The sequence below is a fragment of the Piliocolobus tephrosceles genome, chromosome 5 (genome assembly GCF_002776525.5).
Source record: "Piliocolobus tephrosceles isolate RC106 chromosome 5, ASM277652v3, whole genome shotgun sequence".
Classification (NCBI taxonomy): Eukaryota; Metazoa; Chordata; class Mammalia; order Primates; family Cercopithecidae; genus Piliocolobus; species Piliocolobus tephrosceles.
The window spans coordinates 96,733,766-96,750,836 of NC_045438.1; the positions used below are offsets into that span (position 1 = coordinate 96,733,766).

Below are 17,071 nucleotides of genomic sequence, written 5' to 3' on the forward strand. Positions count from 1 at the left end.
GCCCTAAAACTCATCTTTGATCATTGATTCTAGAAATAAGTACCTAAAAATAGTTTGCTTGCCTTCTTCGCGAGAACTATATGCAGACTGCTAGACTCTCCCTTAAACTCACTGATACCTGCCTTTTAACAAAAGAAAAACAAAACAAGGTTTCCTGCTTTGGCAATGTAGTTAAAACTTGACAACTTGAAAAACTCTAGATCAGAACACTAAATGTGCTCATTATGAATTTTAAAAAATTTTATAAGTGCATGGCTGAAACCCCTGAAGCCATTAACAACTAGAAAGTGGGAACCCGGAGAGCTAAATGAAATTCCAAAGATGGCATTTCTTTTTCGGTACTGTATGACTAAAAACCCGATGTCCTAGAACCCAGGTTTTATTAGGTTAACCTCAAGGCCCCAGCAAAATGAGAAGTCAGACTGAAAACCAGACAAGCTGAAGGGCAACACTCTGATTGGGTGAACTAGGGAAAAACAAAACAAAACAAAAAACTCACTGAAGACGCGGGGTGGGGGGTGGGGGGGTAATAATTCTGATGTCTTACACTTGGTTCTGGCTTTCTGAGTTGAACTAAAGACAAACAAAGTATATCCACCCCATGGTCAGTGCTATGGTCTGAATGTTCCCAAATTTATATGGTGAAATCCTAACCCCAAGATACAGATGGTATTAAGAGGTGGGGCCTGTGGGAGCTGATTAGACCACGAGAGCACACCTCTCATGAATGGGATTGGTGCCCTTATCAAAGAGGCCCAAGGGAGATTGTTTGCCCCTTCCATTCCGTGACAAGACAGCCAGAAGGTACCATTTGTGAAAAAGTGGGACTTTACCAGATACTGAATCTGGACATCTTGATCTAACTTCCTAGCTTCCAGAATTCTGAGAAATGTGAGATTTAAAAGCTTCTCAGTCTATGAACTTCAACAGAGCAGCCCGAATGAACCAAGACAGTTAGGAAATCCCTAACCATAAGAGACCACAATTAACTAGGGTACATAGTCAGAATTTTCACAACATACAAGGCCATGAAAAACCCATAATTAAAATACCCTCCCACGAAAAGATGCTCAGCATCACTAACAATTAGAAAATGCAAATCAAACCCATAATGAGATACTACTTCTCACCCATTAGGACAGCTTTTTTTTCTCTTTTTTTTTTTTTTGAGGTAAGGTAGCCCAAGCTGGAGTGCAGTGGTGCCATGATAGCTCACTGCAGCCTTGACCTCTTGAGCCCAAGTGATCTTCCTGCCTCAGCCTATGGAGTAGCTGGGATCACAGACACATGCCACCATGTTGAGGCAATTTTTACATTTTTTTGTAGAGGTGAGGTCTTGCCATTTTGCCCAGGTTGGTCTCGAACTCCTGGCCTCAATCCATCCTCCCTGCCTCAGCCACTCAAAGTGCTGGGAATACAGGTGTGAGCCACCCTGCCTGGTTGCTATTATTTACTTTTAAAAATGGAAAGTAACAAGTATTGGCTAGGATGTGGGAGAAATTGGAACTCTTGTGCATTGCTAGTGGGAATGAAAAACAGTTCAGGCACTGTAGAAAAGAATTTGGCAGTTCCTCAAAAAGTTAAACATAGAATTACCATATGAGCTAGCAATTTCACTTCTAGGTAGACATCTAAAATAACAAAAGCATGTATTAAAACAGACACTTGTATGCCAATGTTCACAGTAGCATTATTCACAGTAAGCTAAATGGTGGAAACACCACAAATTTCTATCAACAAATTAATAAACAAAATATAGTATGTGTGTACATATGTACATACACACACACACATAGACACAATGGAATGTTATTCAGCCTTAAAGGGATACAAATTGGATACAGGATACAAGATGGAAGAACCCTAAAAACAGTTACTAAGTGAAATAAGCCAGATGCAAAAGGACAAAAATTGTATGATTCCACATATATGAGGTACCAGGAATAGGCAAATTCATAGAGACAGAAAGTAGAATGAAGGTTACCAGAGGCTAAAGGAAGTAGAGAAATGGAGAACTACTGTTTAATAGGTACACAGTTCTTGTTAATGATGATTTAAAAGATCCAAAAATAAATATCGGTGGTGGCTGCACAACATTATAAATGTACTTAATACCAAGGAACTGTACAAATGTACACTTAAAAATTGTTAAACAGTAACTTTTATGTTATGTATATTATACCACAATAAAAAACTGCTTTTAAAAGGGGGGATAAAACAGCCTGAAAGTGACTAACACAAGCAAACACAAATCCTCTCTAAAAAATATAAAACTTCAATGCAAGCCCGAAAAATGTTTCAGAAATATCATGAACAGGAGGAAATAAGTCTTAATGAGCAAACTACCAGTATACATTAAACTTCTTAACATGTATACTGGGATTGAAAACATAAGTAAATAGGCTGGGTGCAGTGGCTCACGCGTGTAATCCCAGCACTCTGGGAGGCCGAGGCAGGTGGATCACGAGGTCAGGAGATCGAAACCATCCTGGCTAACATGGTGAAACCCCATCTCTACTAAAAAGAAATACAAAACATTAGCTGGGTGTGGTGGCAGGCGCCTGTCGTCCCAGCTACTTGAGAGGCTGAGGCAGAAGAATGGCCTGAACCCGGGAGGCGGAGCTTGCAGTGAGCAGAGACCGTGTGTAACTGCACTCCAGCCTGGGTGACAGAACAAGACTCTGTCCACCGCCCCAAAAAAAGAAAACATAATAAATAGTAGATAATAGAAACAAGGTTTCTCCCTGTCAGATAAAGAAGTTACAAATAAACAAGAGAAGAAAGATAGAATGAACCCTGTGGTACTAGGTTACAGTCGGACATATCAGCATGAACTCACATTTATTTAATACATATACAGATGAACAGGTATGTTGTAACATGGGTTAGTATAGAGAGTTAGGACTGCTTTCTTAGAGGGTCTAGAAGCAATGACACCCCAGTAGCAACAAACACACCTACAACTAGATCTTGGTTTCTATATACCATTCTCTCTAATAAAAGGAGCCAGGGCTCCTAGAAGAAATGACTGATTCTAGGCCAGAGGCAGAAAAAAACGCCAACATGAACCTGGTGTAACTTACAGGGTCAGAATGCAATAAAGTCATTTTTTTTTTAAAGATGGGGGAGTACCAAAAGGTTATGGAAGCCAACTTGAAAGAATTCCCAATGGCCAAAGTTGGAAAAATTTTAGCAAAAATAAGTAACATTGGCATTGGGTTATAACTCCTAAATAAAATAAACATTCCAAAATCCATACTGATAAAAACAGATGATTGAATAAATAAATAAATGGAAAGAAGGGACACACGTTCCTTGTAGAAGAATTCCAAATAATATAAGCATATACTCCCTTCTCCAAAGGTAAAAATGAATTTTCCTTGAGTACGGGCTCACCTTGGTAACTTACTTCAAAAACACAGACCTAAAAGGGGGGAAAAACAAACTGACAATGGAGACAGTGGAGACTACCTCAGCCAAGTGATCATAGTTAACATTCATAGTGACATGTCTTATTCATGGCATGCACGCTTCAATATGGTATGATGAAAATAGCACTTCAGCACTGTGATCTTTTCCCTAAAACTCATAATCCCAGTTTAATCATAAGAAAACATCAGACAAACCCAACTTGAGGGACATTGTATAAAATACCTGTATACAGTACTTTGTACAACTGCCAAGGTTATGAAAAACAAGGAAAGATTAAGAAACTGTGAAAGAACACAGTATACTAAGGAGACAAGACAAATCAAATCCGAAGTCTTGGATTGGACTCTCGAATATGAAAAAGGCGTTAATGGAATTACTGGTGAAATACAAAATAAAGTTTGTAGTTCAGGTAATAGTAATACTACTATCATACAAATGTTAAATTTCATAGTTGTGACAAACATACACTGGCTATATTTGGTGGCAACATTAATGGAGGCTGAGTAAAAGTTACATAGAAATTCTCTAAACTGGCCAGGCGCAGTGGCTCATGCCTGTAATCCCAGCACTTTGCAAGGTGGAGGCGGAGGCGGAGGCAGGCGGATCACCTGAGGTCGGGAGTTTAGACGAGCCTGACCAACATGGAGAAACCCCATCTCTATTAAAAATACAAAATTAGCCGGGCGTGGTGGTGCATGCCTGTAACCCCAGCTACTCAGGAGGCTGAGGCAAGAGAATCGCTTGAACCCAGGAGACGGAGATTGTAGTGAGCCAAAATCACACCACTGCATTCCAGCCTGGGCAACAAGAGCAAAGCTCCATCTCAAAAAAAAAAAAAAAAAAAAGGAAAGAAATTATCTAAACCAGCTTTAAAACTTCTATTAAATGTATTCCAAAATAAAAGGTTTTAAAACACCAAAGGCTGGGTGCGGTGGCTCATGCCTGTACTCTCAGCATTTTGCGAGGCTGAAGCGGGCAGATCACTTTAGCCCAGGAGTTTGAGACCAGCCTGGGCAACATAACAAAATCCTGTCTCTACAAAAAAAATACAAAAAAACTAGCCTGGCATGGCGGTGCTTGCCTGTAGTACTGAGGAGACTGGGATAGGAGGATTGGACGGAAGATCAATTGAGCCTGGGAGGTTGAGGCCGCAATGAGCCATGATCACACCACTACAATCCAGCCTGGGTGACACAGCGGGACAGTCTCAAAAATACATAAATAAAAATTAAAAAACACAATGTAAAATGAACCTATGTTTCAAAAGTCAAAAGAGATGTTATAATATTTACGCACTAAAGGAACTAGGTGTTCTTTACACAGATTTTTTTTTTTTTGAGACGGAGTCTTACTCTGTTTCCTGGGCTATAGTGCAGTGGTGCAATCTCAGCTCACTACAACCTCTGCCTCCCGGGTTCAAGCAATTCTCCTGCCTCAGCCTCCTGAGTAGCTGGGATTACAGGCGCACGCTACCACGCCCGGCTAATTTTGTATTTTTAGTACAGATGGGGTTTCACCATGTTGGTCAGGCTGGTCTCGAACTCCTGACCTTGTGATCCACCCGCCTCGGCCTCCCAAAGCATTGGGATTACAGGTGTGTGCCACTGCGCCTAGCTGTTTACACACAATTCTAGCAAACTCAAACATACCCTAATTGATATTAGATTAGAACCTCTGTGGAAGTAATAATTTCCAATGAGAGAAAAAAATAAAAGAGATTATAAAAAGAAAAGAGATTTTTTTAAGTTTGGTGGCAACTTGGAGTGGGGACAAAAATTAAAAATCTTCAAAAGTCCTCGAGAGTATCACTACATTTCAATAGCCTGTTATAGCTGACATTAGTAATTATGACAGTAGTTATAATTATGGACATTATGTCCACTATATTCTAGTTAGAAAATTAAGGAGATGGAAAGAAAAAGACTAAGGAGAGATCCCAGTTAAATATCACAAATTAAACACATAAAGTTTTCTCCATATCCTCCACTAAAATGACAATAATGGAAAGAGGAGGAAAAGTAGCAACCCATAAGAACAAAAAGAACCAGAGAGGAGATAATAGAAGAGAGATTAACAAAAGTGAAAAAAGATAAACATTTGGTGGAGAAATAGAACCAGTACAGTTGACCTAAGAAAGCAAAAACCTAAATGTCTATGAGGGCACAAGTGAACACAAGAAGCAAAAGAAGATTTTTAATACTGCTATATCAATAAAATAAATTGAATTCATTATTATAAATCTTCCCCAAAAAAGAAGAACTCAGGCTCAGAGGGCTTAGCCACTAATTCCTTTCAAACTTTTAAAAAATAGCACCAATCTTATCTGAACTTTTGCTGAAAATAAAAAAGGAACACTTTGCAGCTCATTTTATGAAGTCAGAATACTTGATCCCAAACTTGACAATGACATTCAAGGAAGGAAAATTACTGAGGAATCTCACATAAAGACAGATATAAACCTTAAATAAAATATTAGCAAATCAAACTCAGTGATATATAACACATTACAATTAAGTAGGGTCTATTCTAAAAAGCAAAAGTAAATGTTTGAAAATTATGAATGTAATTTACAATATCCACTCACAACAAACAAAAACTCTTAGCAGGCAGGGCATGGTGACTCATGCCTGTGATCCCAGCACTTTGGGAGGCTGAGGTGGGTGGATCACTTGAGGTCAGGAGTTTGAGACCAGCCTGGCCAACGTTGCAAAACCCCGTCTCTACTAAAAATACAAAAATTAGCCAGGTGGCGCCTGTAATCCCAGCTACTCGGGAGGCTGAGGCAGGAGAATCGCTTGAACCCAGAAGGCAGAGGTTGAGTGAGCTGAGATCGCGCCACTGCACTTCAGCCTGGGCGACACAGCAAGACTCTGTCTCAAAAAAAATGAAACAAAACAAAAAAATCCTCTTGGCAGGATAGGCGAGATAATCCTAGCACTTTGGGAGGCCAAGGTGGGTGAATCACCTGAGATCAGGAGTTCAAGACCAGCTTGGCCAACATGGCGAAACCCTGTTTCTACTAAAAATACAAAAATGAGATGGTTGTGGTGGTGCATGCTTATAATCCCAGCTAACTGGGAGGCTGAGGCAGAAGAATTGCTTGAACCCGGGAGGTGGAAGTTGCAGTGAGCTGAGATCAGGCCACCACTGAACTCTAGCCCGGGTAACAAAGTGTGTGAGACTCTGTCTCAAAACAACAACAACAAAAAACTGGCAAACCAGGAATAGGAAGGCACTTCCGTAATCTGAAATAGGAATAACTCCCCAGACCTTCAGCAAACATCTAACTCTTCCCCAGCAATAAACTATCAACAAGTCTACTGAAGTACACAGTGAAGGCCAAATTTGGCGGGGTCATAGTTTTCTTTACTTTTCTATTGTTGGTGCAGTAAAGGGAGAAAAATCACTAGGGAACCATTATATTAATAACTGGGGGAGTCAGGCATGAATCATCAATGGATGCTGAATCAGTGGGTGAAATGTGGTAAGAAACAAGTTACTTACAAGGTTTCAAAGTATCTCCCCTCACAATATTTATTAATTTCAAAGAGAAAGATAGTGGCTGGGTGCAGTGGCTCGCACCTATAACTCCAGGACTTTGGGAGCCAAGGCAGGTGGATCCAAGGTCAGGAGTTCGAGACCAGCCTGGCCGATATGATTATACCCCAACTCTACTAAAACTACCAAAAAATTAGCCTGGGGTGGTGGTGCACACCTGTAATCCCAGGTACTCGGGAGGCTGAGACAGGAGAATGGCTCGAACCCGGGAGGCAGAGGTTGCAGTGAGCCAAGATTGCACCATTGCACTCCAGCCTGGGCGACAGAGCCAGACTGCATCTTGAAAAAAAAAAAAAAAAAAGATAGTAACTTTCAGCAGAAAAATCTGGCGAACACCACCTTAACTAAGTGATCAATTGATCAATTTCCCCAACAACAAGACAAATTGACATCATGGTCCTCTCGATATGACACACTGAGAAAAACAAAAAATCATTTGTATGGCATTCCTTATATTTTTAAAAAATGCATAACTTGACTTGAATCATAAGGAAACATCAGATAAACACAAACTGGGATTAAACTACAAAATAACCATCCTGTTTTCTTAAACAATGTCAAGGTCAAGAAAGACAAAGTCTGAAAAGCTATTTCCAGATTAAAGAAGACAAAAGGGATATGACAAATCAATGCAAACATCATTCTGTATCAGATTCTGAACCTAGAATTTTTTCTCTTTTGCTATTAAGGAACATTTTTAGGTCAACTAATGAAAGTGGAAAAATGTTTGTAGATTATAGTATTGTATCAATGTTAATTTTCTGAGTTTTATAACTACACTGTAGTAACTTAAGAGAATGTATATTTCCTAAACAAAAGTACGGGTAAGTTATACAATAAAGTAATTAGGGTTAAATGAGCAGCATGTCTGAAATTTACTTTCAAAGGGTTAAAAAAAAAAAAACAAAACTCTAGTGCTTTCATTTTCATTATCATTTAGTGTTACACAGTATAAATATAATCGCTTATGTATACATCCCCCATTTGTGGAAATTTAGGTTACATTCACCTTCTTACTGTTACATACATTGCTACTATGAACATTTTAGTATGTCTCATATTGCTATTAAGAACTTTTTTTTTTTAAGTTTGTTTCCTTGTGCATGTGTGTTTCTCCAGGGCAGAGGTCACCAGTCTTTTTCTGTAAAGGGCCAGATAGTAAATATCTTACACTGTGTAGTCCATACAGTCTCTGTCAGTTACTCAACCTTGCCATTTCAATGAGAAGGCTGGGATAATGCAAATAGGTATTGCTATGTTGCAATAAAACTTTAAGGGCAATGACATTTGAATTTCATGTAATTTTCATGTGTCATGAAACATTCTTCTTTTGACTTTTTCCCTCCAGTCATTAAAAATATAAAAGCCATTCTGAGCTCATGAGCCTCTTAAAAACAGAACGCTGGCCAAATTGGGCTGGGTCATAGTTTTCTTTTCTTTTTTTTCTTTAAGACAGAATCTCGCTCTGTCACCCAGACTGGAGTGCAGGACACAATCTTGGCTCACCGCAACCTCTACGTCCTGGGTTCAAGTGACTCTCGTGCCTCGGTCTCCCAAGTAGCTGGGATTACAGGCATGTGCCATGATGCCCAGCTGATCTTTGTATTTTTAATAGTGGGGGGGGGGGTCTCACCACGTTGCCCAGGCTGGTTTTGAACTCCTGGCCTCAAGTGATCTGCCCACTTTGGCCTCCCAAAGTGCTAGGATTACAGACGTGAGCCACCATGCCCGGCCTGGGGCATAGTTTTCTGATACCTGACCTAGGGTATCCCTTAGCAATGGAATGATTTGGTCCTCAGGGATGTGCAATTTCAAGTTCAATAGGTATTGCCAAATTGATCTCCAAAGTGGTTTCAGTAGCTGTTTTTAAGTTTTCCTGTTTCTATGCATCATCTCCCACTGTAGTGATGTTTTAATTTCTGATAGTCTCATAGGGTTATCAGACAGCTTACACCTATAATCCTAGCGTTTTGGGTGGCTAAGGCAAGAGGATTGCTTGAGGCCAGAAGTTGAGACCAGCTTGAGCAGCACAGTGACACTCTGTCTCTACAAAAATAAAAAAATCAGCTGGCTGTGGTGGCACATGCCTGTAGTCCCAGCTACTCAAGAGACTGAGGCAGGAGGATCCCTTGAGCCCAGGAGTTGGAGACTGCAGTGAGCCATAAGTGTACCACAATTATGAATATGAGAAAAACTCATAAGAAAAATGTAACTTAGAAATATAAATGCAGCAAAAGAAAATATGAAATATAAACATAAATATAAATATAAATGTGAAAGTTAGGAAAGCAATTTTATGTGGCTTTGTAGGCTACAGCCCGTCGTTCTCAAGAACTATAAAGATTTTTCAAAGCCTTGAGTCACTATGTTACAAGTCTGAGTACCCTGCTGCAGAGTACTCTGCTGCCATCTAAAGAGATCTTTAGACTGCAGACATGGAACTTCCCAACCAAACCACACAAGCCACCACCAAATCACCCCTGCAGATGCTACATGAAGAAGAAAAATCACCTAGTTAAGCCTTTCTCAAGTCCCTGATCTTCAAAACCTGTATCTTTTGGTACAGAAGACAAACCAATAGATCACTACTATCTTCAAGATAAAGTCTTAAAAAATTATATTTCTGGATGTCATATTAAATTAGACCCCTCTGTGAGCTACCAAAACCAAAATATTCTTTCCCTTAGGACCCCAGCTTCACTAGGCTATCTATTTCTATGTACCTTTCAGCAGGATGCTAGCATAGTCAGTTCAGTTCATTAGTCAGGCAGTGGTTTAGTGCTACAGGTGTTGCCAGAAACTCCTTAGCTTTCTATGGAATGAAAAAGTCTAGCAATGATACCTATTCCAAAGTGGTGCAGTTGGTGCTACCTATACACAGAATACACAATCTCTTAAAAATACACTTATCTCAAGCTGAAGCACACAAACTTAGAAGCCAGAAATTAAACTGAGAAATGACTGCATGAGGTAAGTAGTTCCAAATGTTTCTTATGCTCTAAAGTGAGAGGATCATCAAAGTGTCAGGGAATTCAGGATTCTGTGAGACAGACAAAATTTGAGGAACACTTTAACTCGCAAAGTGCAAACACACAATTCAAGAAGATGGACAGTTTCATAAAAAGCTTACATTAACAGAGACTCAAGAAACAAGTGAAGTCTGTAAATGGTGAAAGCAAAGGAGACTGAGGAGCTGATATCCAAACTTGTGAAGGAGAAGCTGATAAACAGCCTCAGACTTATTTGCTATTATGATTTACTAAATCATTCTTTGATATCTCCTGTGGTTAAAAAATGAAAACCAACTTGGGCTGAAAGCAGAAGATCAAATGCCAAAAAGTTTGGAATCCTACTTCATTCAAATAGTGACCGCTGGGGTTATGAAGAAAGAGAAGTTATTGGTTTCCACAGAAGTAGAGTCAGCAGGGGTCATGGTAGTTAAGAAGTAGTACCTTCATCTTGTCTCCAGAATTTAGCGCTAGATTCATAAGTAGGAGGTTATTAGGGTACAAAGTTTGTAGATTTTTGAATATACGAAACAACATGGTTACTAACAGTTTATTCTCCAAGCCTAGAATTTCTAGTTCCTCATTGTCCACTCTTTATCAAAAATGAAAAGTGAATTTACCATCTTTTGGATGCCAGCACTTTGTTATTTTTTTCTCCCATTCTGTTTCAAAGACTGTAATGCAGTGAATTTGGGAGGGGAAAAAACACATCTTCAAAAAGTATAAAATGTGTTTGAAATAGCAAGTCCTCTCTCACCCCACCCCCAAACAAAACAAACGAAACCAACCTCCAAAGGCAAGATCAGAACATGGCTGTTGTCATACTACTCCAGGCTAGTTTCAGATGGCTTCAAAGCAGCTGTTGTTAAACTAGGACAAGGCAGAGTGTCCAAACATCCCAGTGTGCCTGGTACTATCCCAATTTTAGCACTGAAAGCCCCATATACTCTGAAGATGATAGGTCCTAAGTTTTGCCAATGGATGCAGAAGATTCTGGGAAGCACAAAACCCAAAGGTAGACAAAAAAATTAGGGGCCAAAAGCAACCCTGTTTTTAGTGTCAAACGGATATGGCACAGATTATCTATCACTTTCTGTAATTGTAGCCATTGTTTTATTACCTGATGATGGCAACCATCATTTGCAGTTCACAATAATGGATTATCCATTGTTGCATCATCCTAAGTAATATGACTTAGGTATGCAATTTAAGTGTACTGTAACTGTGAGCATTAACAGTCTGTGACTTAGTGGATTAACTGGCACTTTGTATCAAGATACTGTTTTATTTTTAATATCGTGAATAGTATGACCATTTCTAAGAGCTTAAGTAATGAAAATGACAGTATGACCCAGGCATCACTAAATGAAAGAAAAAACAAAAGGAAAGAAAAGTTTCTAACATTCTTCCTCTTTTGTCCATACTTATGCTTGCCTAGTTCCAGAAATTCCTGAATCCATTTCCAATCAACTAAAAATTAAACTAAGGCCAGGTGGCTCACACTTCTAATCCCAGCACTTTGGGAGGCTGAAGTGGGTGGATGAGTTGAGGTCAGGAGTTTGAGACCAGCCTGGACAACATGGAGAAACCCCATCTCTACAAAAAATAGAAAAATTAGTCAGGCGTGGTGGTGCGTGCCTGTAATCCCAGCTACCAGGGAGGCTGAGGAAGGAGAATCAAAACAAAACACTAAACTAATGAAAGTTTCTGTTGCTATCTATATCTTTGAAATAAATTACTAATTAAGTTGCCAATTTTGTTTTGTCTTTCCTTAGCTTCCCAAACTGTCCAAAAGTTGGATTTTCGGTTTCTTAAGAATTGTCATTTAAAATACTATATGACTGCCGAAAAATACTATGACAGTTGAAAGAATGGGGAAAAAATACCAGGTAGGTATGGGAGACAAAAGATGACTGTATAGATTAAGATAGCTGCAAATAATTTGCCAGTCTTCCCACTGAAGGCTGGAATCTACTCCCTCTCTCCTTCAATCAGGGCCGGCTCTGTGTTCTTTTGGCCAATACAATATGGAAGAAGTAACACTGTAAATTTCCAAAGCTGGGCCGCAAGAGATTTGTGGCTTTCCGTTTTTGCCTTCTTAAAAGTGCTGCTTCATCAATAAATAATACTTCTCCATAGTAACTTATTATTTTTCCTTCTCTTGTTCGGTTGCCCCTTCCTTTAGGGGGAGGTACAGGAAAAAGAGATAAGAGTAAGAACAGGGAAGCAAAGTGACGAGGAAGAGGAGAGAGAGGAAGGAAATGCTGAAGAAAGCTGAAGCTATTAAGTCGGTCCCAGGCCACAGTCTGACTTCCCCAACAACTTAAGCTGTGTCACACAACCCTTCTACACCTCAAGTTCCTCAAATATTCAACATACTTTTCTAATAGCAACAGGAATACTCAACTTATGAAAGTCTAGCCATACAAAGTATGTAATTTCATTCTCTTTCCTCTCTCATTACAACACTGGTCAAAATCAGTTACTATCTAGAAAAAGGTAGTCAGTGAAAGAAAAACAATGCAAACTAAAATTCAAATAGAAGAGAAGACAAGCAAGGAAAGGAAGCTGTTTTTCTTTTCTCTATCTGCTAATAAAATAAATAATATCAAGTTACACGGAGTGCTTATTATATGCCTGGAATTGCTGTAAGTAATATATATTACCTCAATCCTTATGGCAATCTTAAGGTAACTACGATTATTATTTTTTAGTGACAATTATTATCTTTGTTTTACAGCTGAGAAAACACAGAGAGGTTAAGTAATCTATCCAAGATCACACAGCTAACAAGTCGTAGAGCCAGATGTTGAACCTCAGCATTCTGACTTTTGAATTCATATTCTCAATGCATTTCTACTGAAAAATCACTTTCTTTTCTCCTTCCTCTCTTTCCCCCCTCCTTTCCTCTTTCCACTTCTTTCTTCCTCCCTCCCTCTCTTTTTTTCTTTCTTTCTTCTCAGCTCTGTAACCCAGCCTGAAGTGCAGTGTCATGAACTGCAGGCCTCAACCTCCTGGGCTCGAGCAACAAGCAATATTCCCACCTCAGCCTCCTAAATTGCTGGGACTTCGGGTGCATACTGTGACATCTGGCTAATTTTTGTATTTTTGTAGAGGTGGGGCCTCGCTATGTTGCCCAGGCTGGTCTTGAACTCCTGGGCTCAAGCAATCCTCCTGTCTTGGCCTCCCAAAGTGTTATCTCAGGACAACAGGTATGACCCACTGCACTTTGCCTGAAAATCACTTTCATTCCAAGTGAGGTTGTACTTTACTATTTCAAGTACATGAACTCACATGATAAACAATTTATTTATCACTTTAACTGGGATGAAATCAGGAAATAAACATACTTAAGTAAGGAGTAAATAAGGAATGACACCATGATGTAGTTTCCAAAAGTAATGCAATCAAAATAAAAAGAGGTGTATTCCCCTAAGCAGGCAGAAACTAAAAACCCTGTTCATATTCCATAGAATGCCAATTGTTTGGGAGAAACTGTGCTCTAGTTTAACAGACAGTGTGAGGTATTTAGGTCTCCAGTAAAACTGGCAAACTGACTGGATTCTGCACTGAGTTTATGTATAACATAAAAGACTGGCTAAAGGGAAATGGAAAACACTTTTCATTTGGAGACAGAAACATTTTTGTTGGTATCTGTAGAAAACAACATTGCATGCAATAGTTTAGCATCACTCTTTTCAACCTAGTAGAGAAGGTCCATAAATGAAGACAGGCTGAAATGAAAAGGAAAACAAACTAAAGTAGTAATATATGTACATTAGAAAGGAAAGGCAGAAAAAAGTTACTTCAGGAAAAACAGGAGAAAATATAGGAGAAGGAATTCACTTGGTTAAAAAAAAAAAAAAAGGAAAAGAAAACCAGATATGAACAAGTGCAACACAAAAATGAAGAAATGAGAGAGTAAGTAGACTTGTTAGAGCCCCCAGAGTGAAAAAAAGAGGAGGTAGAATATCAAAAGAAAGTTTATAAGACAAGCTAGCTACCATCAATCACCTTTGTCCTATGTTCCAATCATCTCCTAACAGGGTAATATTTTACCCCTCTCTGAAGCATTCTCCATGTAGCAGCTAATGACTTTTTTGGGGGGGCGGCAGGGTCTTGCTCTGTTTCCCAGGTGGGAATGCAGGGGTACGATCATGGCTCACTGCAGCCTCACCCTCCTGGGTTCAAGAATCCTCCCACATCATTTTTTAATTTTTTTGTACAGACATGGACTCACTATGTTGCTCAGGCTGGTCTCAAACTCCTGGACTCAAGCAATCCTCTCATCTCGGCCTCCCAAAATGCTGGGATTATAGGCATGAGCCACCATGCCCGGCTGCTGACCTTGTTTGAAACAAATGATGTCACCTCCAGTATCACCTTGCACCGCTCTCCTGACACCATATTGTCCTCCCTTAAGTTTCCCAAAAATGCCATGCTCCCCTATTTTATTCCCTCTGCCTAGAAAGCACTGCCTCCCCACCTTCTGTTCTCTAATACCCACTTCAAACCACCCTGATTAGATCCAATTCTCATGATTTCAGGTTAAGTGTCCCTTATCCGAAATGCTGGAAACTAGAAGAAATGTTTCAGATTTCAGAATTTTTTTTTCCAGATTTTGGAATATTTGCAAATTATATTATCCCAACTGAGCATCCCAAATCCAAAAATCTGAATTGATTCAATGAGCATTTCTTAGGAGGGTCATGTTGGCATTCAAAAAGTTTCAAATTCTGGAGCATTTCGGATTTCTAAATTTGGGATGTCCAACTTGTATAAACAACCCACCATTGCTGTACTTGTCAGCTGTAATTTCACATTTAAGAGCATTATTATTTTATTATTTTTTACTTTCCACACCAGACTGAACACTCTATGAAAAAAACATGGTTTCTTCTCTCTCACTGTTATGCCTCTCAGTGCAGTGCCATTGTCTACAACACAGCAGGTGTTTAATAAATTATCTGTTGACTGAATAAATGAATACAGGGGAGCAACCTGCCAAAACTGTCTATCATAAGTGGAAAAGGGGTACGATCAACAGTTAGTGAAGAGAAGTGAAAGAAACAAGTCAAAGAGGGGAGAGGAGAGTAAAAAAATTTAACATGTGACTTAATGAAATCCATATAATTTTAGTGTGTTTTTACATGAATAAAATAAAGAATGCAGCCAGTACGTCTCCTTTTCCCTAGAGAAGCTATAACAAGAAATGGAATTAGAATCTCAGTAGTTATAAAGATATAAAACATACTTTAGAGCAAAAATGTCACATAGGCATCTCAAATTTAATATGACCAGTGTTGTTAATTTCCTTCTCATTCTTCTATCAGTCCACTCCATCTCAGTAACGGCAGCACCACCAATACCTCAAGCTAAACAAAACCTTTTGATTCCTCTTATTCTGATACTCAATGTACAATTCATCAAGTCCTGAAGCTCTACATCCAAAGATATACTCAACCTATCAACTTCTCTTTCCCAATCTCCATTGACATCATGCTAATTGAAGACCTGACCACTTCTATCTTACTACAATATTATGCTAATTTATTGCCTTGCTTTTAATCTTGTCCCTTTTTAATTCATTCTAGAGAGCAGCCAAAGTGATTTTTTAAAAAAGATAAACCATATCATTACACCCCCTTGCCCCAAACTCTTCAATGGCTTCCCACTACTGAGAAAGATATAAAAATTATTCATGATCCTGCATGAAACATCGCCTGCCTCTCATATCACTCTTTTGCTTTCTACATTTCAGCCTTTTTGCTTATCAAATGGTACCATATATTACCTCTGAATCTTTACATGTATCCCCTCTGCCATATTCTGATGTGTCTCTTAATTAAGGTGTTTACTTAAGTGTAACCTCATCAGGGATGCCTTTCCTGACTTCAATGCTATGTAAAATGGCTTCCCCATCACTGCTATTTATGTCTTCCAGTGTTCATCACACTGTTTATCATCTGGTTTATTTCATTAACAACAAACATGTTTCAGGTGCAAGAAATATGATGATGAAAAGATAAAGTCATTACTTTTTCACAGTTTATTACAGAGATATGCTTTCACAGAACCTAAGATAGAAGACTAAATAAAGGCAGAGTCCTTGACTCTCGTATGCACTGTTGTATTCTCCGTGGTACACTGCCTGGTAGAGTAGGATGCCGTACAATGTGATGAGTGAATGAAAACCTAGTTTAGTTTTTCAAGGAGTCGACTGGAAAGTAAAGAAAGTGTAATATGTAGATGTCTTAATATTAAATCCTAGGAGCCTATGTATGGGGAAATATTTTGAACATTTATAAACCTGATAATGCAGAATATATGGCAAATTATGGTGGAATATTTTATTATTATTATTATTTGAGACGTAGTTTCACTTGTTGCCCAGGCTGGAGTGCCAATGGTGAGATCTTGGCTCACTGCAACCTCCAGCTCTTGGGTTCAGGCGATTCTCCTGCCTCAGTCTTCTGAGTAGCTAGGATTACAGGCGGGCGCCACCACGCAAGGCTAATTTCTGTTTTTTTCAGTAGAGACGGGGTTTCACCATGTCGGCAAGGCTGGTGTCAAACTCCCGACCTCAGGTGATACGTCCACCTCGGCCTCCCAAAGTGTTGGGATTAGAGGCGTGAGCCACCACGCCTGGCTAAAATATTTTATTATTATTAAAAGTGTAAGACACCAAAAGAATCATGGGTAATTAAGCAGAAAACATAAGTAGTATTTAATACAATTCGTTTATTTGGAAAGATTCAATATAGTATATATGAAAATGTGTTATGTGGAACTAAAATTGCTCCTTTCCCTTATGCTTTTTTTTTTTGGAGACAGAATCTCCCTCCGTTGCCCTGGCTGGAGTGCAGTGGCGCGATTACTGAAACCTCTACCTCCCGTTTTCAAACGATTCTCCTGCCTCAGCCTCCACAGTAGCTGGGACTACAGGCGCACGCCAACCACGCACGGCTAACTTTTGTATTTTCAGTAGAGAGGGGTTTCGCATGTTGGCCAGGCTGGTCACCAATTCCTGGCCTCAAGTGATCCGCCTGCTTCGGCCTCCCAAAGTGCTGTGT

At 39.3% G+C, this 17,071-nt stretch overlaps 1 protein-coding gene across 12 annotated transcripts in view; it reads right to left on the reverse strand.

The window, feature by feature from the left end:
- SENP6 (SUMO specific peptidase 6) overlaps window positions 1–17,071 on the reverse strand; it is a 116,080-nt gene that overhangs the window by 96,101 nt on the left and 2,908 nt on the right. The gene's annotated exons all lie outside the window — the stretch shown is intronic.